The 6,400-nt window shown below is 38.6% G+C and overlaps 1 long non-coding RNA gene across 1 annotated transcript; it reads left to right on the top strand.

The window, feature by feature from the left end:
- Window positions 1-342: 342 nt before the first annotated feature.
- LOC134644155 (uncharacterized) lies at window positions 343-5,690 on the top strand. The gene is made up of 3 exons (XR_010096464.1): window positions 343-411; window positions 4,851-4,961; window positions 5,557-5,690. It is a non-coding gene; the product is annotated as an uncharacterized LOC134644155 (long non-coding RNA).
- Window positions 5,691-6,400: the final 710 nt, after the last annotated feature.

Raw genomic sequence — 6,400 nt, 5'->3', positions numbered from 1 at the left:
TCACCTGCAAAAAATTCACCTGCAAAATTTCACCTGCAAAAATTCAACTGCAAAAGTGATGAACTTAAATGACCCAAGCCAGAGCAATCAGCACTAGATCGAATCGAGCGGCTCTCAGCCAATTAAATTACGCTGTTTGATCACATGACACCGTTAGCCAGCAGTGTGTCTCCTAAAAGAGAGCTGTTTAGAGGTGAGTGATTAAGTTTTTCTCCTAAATAGAGATCATTACATAACGCCTAGTCCTACTTAAAATCCCATTCATTTTTCTTTTATTTTATCATCTACTCAAACTGAGGAAAACGTTTGACTAACTCAAAGACAATTTCCGTGCCTCCCTTGCCTGTCTGCAGAGGCAGTTTTGAATTTAGGAGCGGCAAGATGGCAGCGGCAAACCCTGGCGGTTCTCCGGTAAGTATATTGTTTTTTATCTTCAAGTTTGTCTTTTGAAACATTAATTTTATTTAAATCCGTTGCTCACGTATAAAGTACACAGACGGGGTCTTTGCTCAACTCGTCTGAGGCGCTACATGCTAGCATCCTGCTAACCGAGCTAACCTTTACATGCTGTGCTTTAGAAAATAGGATACTCGGTACAAAACCATACTCCGCAGATATTGATAGATAGACGAACACTGCAAATATAATGTTGGAAACGAGAACGGCATTTGGTGAAGGGGTAAAATACACCATGAATAAAGCCATAGAGTGAATGGCTGCCATGGTTGCAGAACGGCCTGATTTAATGACTAGAATGGGGAAGAGTGAGGTGAAGTGAACCAAAGCCACAAAACACAGTCAGACAAGGCGGGAATAGGGCAGTGATATGTCCGTCAGTATGAAGTTGGTGTGTGCTTTGGTGAACAAAAACTCGAGACCGGTAGCAGGAAGATGGGAGACTCGTGTTTCACTGGAATAGTGGTGAATTAAAACATCCTTTGTTGGGGAAATTTAGGTGTAAATGCATGCATACAGGCGAGACAGAGGCAGACCAGGCAGTGACGAAAACAAGGCAAACATTAGAAATATTAAAACGGAAATATAGGATTAATATAACATACAATTAGGGAAAATTGAAGGAACACAATGTAAACTAGAAAAATTTGCATTTCCTGCGAAAATGCAGTGTGGATGCCTTAACGCCGAAGCTGTCTGCTGAAAAGCTGAAAAAGATGAAAACTTGCAAAAAGTTGTATGGTGGTGAAAAAAAAAAATGTCGCCCTGAGCAGGATTCGAACCTGGCCCTCTTAGTCTCAAGGCAGCTACTCATCTCACTAAGCCAAAGTCACTCTCAAAAAGAAGAGGTGGAGAGACGGACAATTCTGCTGAAATGAGCAGAAGCTGCTGAGAGTTGTGCTAATAAGAGGAGAAAAGGCTGAAAATTTTGCAGAAAAGAGGTGAATGAGCAGAATTTCTGCTGAAAAGAGGTAAAGAAGCAGAACGTTGCGCTGAAAAGAGATGAATCAGCAGAATTTCTGCTCAAAAGTGTTTTTTCTGAAAACAGCTGAGATTTGTGCTAATAAGAGGTGAAAAGGCTGAAAATTTTGCAGAAGAGGTGGATAAGCTGGGATTTGTGCTGAAAAGGGGTGAAAAAAATGAAAATTTTGCTGAAAAGGGGTGAAGAAGCTAAAGTATACCAAATCAAAGTATTTGTGCCAAAACAAAGTATTTCTACCATATTGTGGTATTTGTGCCACAAAAGTTACTACATTACAACATGAATACGGATTAAAGATGAAAGAAACTGGCAAAAAATTCCTCCACTACAAACCAGTCTGATACCACTTCTTTGCAGTGTTCACATTTACTAAGGCACTACCCAAAAGGTGCCACAAGAGGGCACTCCAACACAAGAGATGACCTTTGTACACTGATGCACTTAGTAACAGTCAGCCTCCTACTTAGCCACTACGTAATACAGCGGAAATACAGTAGCAGAAATACAATGTTTTTGCAGAAACACTGTAATTTCACTCAAATACTATGAAATATCTGTAATACTATGATTTGGCAGAAATACTATGTTTCAGTACAAATACTATGATTTGGCAGAAATACTATGACTTAGAAGTAATACTATAACAAAAGGGATTCCTCAAAATACTAAGAAATTGCAGTAATTCTATGATTTGGCAGAAATACTGTACATCGTACAAATACTATATTTTGATTTGAGCTCTATGATTTGAAAAAGATGAAAGCATTGAAAAAGGTGAAAAGGCTGAAGATTTTGCAGAAAAGAGATGAATCAGCAGAATTTCTGCAGAAAAGAGGCAAAGAAGCAGAACGTTGCGCTGACAAGAGGTGAATGAGCAGAATTTCTGCTGAAAAGAGGCAGAACAACCTGGTTCTGCTCAAATTCACCAATCAGAGGTACTGCCTCTATCTGCTTCATCAGGCTGTTTACTTGTATGTATTTCTGCCATGTGGTGTTGACAGGAATCTGAGGTCCATATTAGAAAAGCTGCTAAAATCATAAAACTTTGCAGAATTGTAATAAATTATCAACATAAATTACAGGTCTGTGATAGTGTATAAATTTGTAGTGAAAAAAAAAAAACATGTGGCCCAAGGTGGGATTGAACCCATGACCTTTGAGCTGCAGAGCCGTGTCATTACTGATTGCGCCACCTGGAAAGGGGGCGGGCGGCTGAAAGACAGAGACTTGACCAGTCAGAAAATAGATCGCGGTGAGCGGCGAAAAGCGCCGTTTTTTGGAGTTACAAAACGTCGTGTAACTCAAAAACTAGGAGGGCTAGCAGCATAATTCTTGGACTGGGTGAATCAGCGGACTTTGGTGTACTTTGGCTGCGATTTTCATTGCTCTTTGTACCTCAGTCGCGGAGATATGACGAGAGAAGAAACGGCTTCATTTTCGGAGTTTGAAAACTGAGAGGAGGACAGATTTCCACCCCTTAAACAAACGTAATTCATTGCTCAACGGTAAGATAATTGTAAAAACTGCTTCCACTGTGAGTGTCAGCAGTGTCTGAAGATATATTGGCACAAGCCTCATGTCCTAACTTTGCTTTGTTAAGGAGATATGGCGATTTGAAAATGCCTCCCGTTAAAGAATTTCAGCTCTGAATTTCAAAACCTCCCTATAGACTTTGAATGGGGAGTAACCAGACCATGTGTCACTTCGAGGCAAATTGTAAAAAAAACGGTAAATCTCACAATAAAGATAGTGACATTGTCTGAAAGCCAGCAAAAATACCTCCGTTTTGATGTATAATTTGTGGGGGTTGAGTGGAAATTGAGCGAGTAGCAAGAAGTTGTTCGGACATGAAGAGAAAATTCAGAAAGGACCAGTGCTCACTGTGAGTTAATTGCATAGCAACCATAGCAACGCATGTATTTTGTGAAAAATCACAATTTTGCAACTGAAAACTTAAAGAGGTATAAAATTAAAACGGTAGAAGATCTGAAAAAGCTGAATCACACAGGAATAGCCCAATAATCTGAGAACATTTTAAAGTTTGAATGGAGTTTCTGGGTGAAAGTATGAGGAAGTAGTTACGTTTCAAAAACAAGCAAGTTTTAGCAGAATTGTGGAAGTTTTCCATTCATTTCAATGGGACAAATTAAAGGAAAAAAGTGTAATATTTTAAAAAGTATAATAGTAATAAACACCAAAAGTCACAGCTGGAATTAGCAGAAAGAGCAGAACAGTTTAGAGTTTGAACGGAGAAAATCGGCTGAAAACTGAGGGAGTAGTTAAGTGCCGAAAAACGCGCAGCAACTTGAAAAAGAATAAAGTTTAAAGAGAAACAGGAATTCAATAGTGTGGATGCCTTTGAGGGCATCCACACAATTATACTGTAAAGTCATTAAAACAGCATAACCTGATTAAAAGAAACATGTAATTGGGTAGGATGGTGATGATGATGATGATAATAATAATAATATTAAAAAACATGTACAAGATGGGCATGTATACTTGTACCCAGAATTTAACAACTATAAAGTTGTGGCATGCCAGTACCTTACCCCTTCCATTATATCCACACTTTCAGAAAAGGATATGGTCAATATCTTTACAAATACTATCTAAACTTAAACAGATAGCATAAGTTAAACAGGATATTCCCTCTGCGTTCTCCTAGAGAGAATACATCAAATTAAACAAATAAGTAGTCTATGGCATTTAAAAGTGGTTACCTACAATTCTGAAATGATAATACTAATTCTTATTGATGATGATATTGTATTTGAAATCCTGGTGTAACACTGAACCCGACATCATAAAATGATTACCCTTGTAATGTCAGGGAGCTACAACCAAGGAGGGAAAATATTACTATCTCACCCCTTGTATCCAATTACATAACAGCACTGCTTGGTAAAGGTGTTGAATTAGCTGGGTCGCTCAGTTTGGGGAAAATTGTGGGTAGCCTGCAAGGGCCTCAACTTCTCCATTCCCACAATGTGCAACAAACGGGCACAGCTGATCTTCAAGAGTGGAACATCAGCCAATTACTTCCAACTTTAACGTATTTTTGCCAAAATATTCTTAAAATTGTCTCTTTACACAGATCATAATGATACAAGATGGCACTTGTGTAATTTCCTATAAATTCAATAAATCTAAATAATTGTTACTATCCTGTTAAATCCTGAAAAATGTTTTAACAGCTGTGTTAAATTAAACTTCATACTGACACATGCTGGAAAGTGCATTCATGAGACAATTTTTTTTTTATGCCTTCTAGAGCAGTAGCAATCAAAGATTTACGGATTCTTTTACATTTTTTTTTAAAACACTTTGATTAAGGCATATGTTGTTCTTTATTATCAGATCTAAGTTTGTTTAAAGCTTCGAATGATTTGGGGTACTTCTTTGTTTTCAGGGTTCGTGGCAACCACGGATGGGAAAATGTGGAGGTTGCACGGCTGATGTTTACTGTTCGTGGCACAGGAAGAGGCAGTTTCATTTCAGGAATGAGTGTGCACAATCAAAGGTTTGTTCTCATAAAATACTGTCAACCTCAAATGTTTCTGACATAAGATGGAAGGTGTTGCAGCTTAATTTCCATTATTTAAAAATACATAAACATTTAAAGGGTATAGTTTTATGAAAAAGTTTTCAAGTAAAATGTCTTTAGAGAACAGTGCCCTATCCAGCAGGATATATTGTCTGATATGTGTCAGGTGTTTTTGTTGTTGTTGTTGTTGTTGTTTTTTTTTTTCTTTCAATTTCCATTATTTACCCCTCAAGGAAGAAAATATTGGACAGGTCCTACAAACCCCAAAGAGCCTTCAGGACTCTGCCCTATTTTTAGTTATTCACACACCTTTTCCAGTCTGTTACTTCCTTCCCTGAATGTTCATTCTGTGTTAATGGTCTGGTTGTCATCTCATGTGTTGCCACTGATCATTACAACCCTTTTGGCACCTTTTAAGTGATATGCCTGGGTCCTTCCTACATGCCCTGATAATGTATTATTACTGTTGTCATGCACACATTTCATGTAGGGTTAGAAACAAGCAGGGAATTTCTCATACACACCAAAGAAAGGCCATACCTAATTATATATTTTTTATATATTATTTCAGAATAGAGCGACTGTGGAGAGACCTCTGGGTGGCCGTTACATGCATTTACTACGATGTTCTTCACAACCTTGAGGAAGAGGGCCTTCTTGACATTTCAAATGCTGCACACCTCTTTTGCTGCCATTACATCTTTCTTCCTCGACTGGAGGATGATTTTGATACATTTTGCAGTGGATGGGACAACCATCCACTGCGAACAGAAAACAACATGAGTCCCAACCAGCTGTGGGAGTTGGGTCACAGATATCACCCTGTTCCTGTTCCAGAAAACACACAGGTAAAGGTGCACATTTTTAGTACTCATTGATTCTCTTACAGAGAATGTGATGATTTTATGGATAATTAAAGTCAGTCATTTATCCACAAACACAACAAGCTGAAAGTCAGTGAATGCTGCTCGGTTTGCAGTCCGGCACAATATCACGGCACAAGCAGGATTCACTGCACTGTTAATGTTAGCTATGTTATATTGCTGCCTCTGTTCGGTGGTGTCGAGCCAAACGGACTTTAACGTGTGTTTGAACGAGCTGACGGTTCACTCGTTAAGCTGAAAGAAAGATGCTTTAATCACAGGAGTCACACATGTGTCCACTGTACCATCTGGGAACTCTTCTTGTTTAGCACTCGTAATAACACAAACACTAAATCCTCCTTCTCTTGTGCTGTTTTGTAGCAGTGTATACACCTGAGACTGTCACCTGTCTGTCTGTCCTGCACTCTCTCTCTGTTTCTTTCTCTCTGATTGTGGAATAAAAGTATGAACATGTATTTATAAGTTATACTTGTGTTTGAATCCTGCAGCTTATCACACATTTGATTTCCATGTGTGACAACTGCAAGTGTC

The sequence above is a fragment of the Pelmatolapia mariae genome, linkage group LG16_19 (genome assembly GCF_036321145.2).
Source record: "Pelmatolapia mariae isolate MD_Pm_ZW linkage group LG16_19, Pm_UMD_F_2, whole genome shotgun sequence".
In the NCBI taxonomy this organism is placed as follows: Eukaryota; Metazoa; Chordata; class Actinopteri; order Cichliformes; family Cichlidae; genus Pelmatolapia; species Pelmatolapia mariae.
The sequence above is the reverse complement of the archived record's forward strand: the minus strand, read 5'-3'. Positions and strand labels throughout refer to the sequence as shown.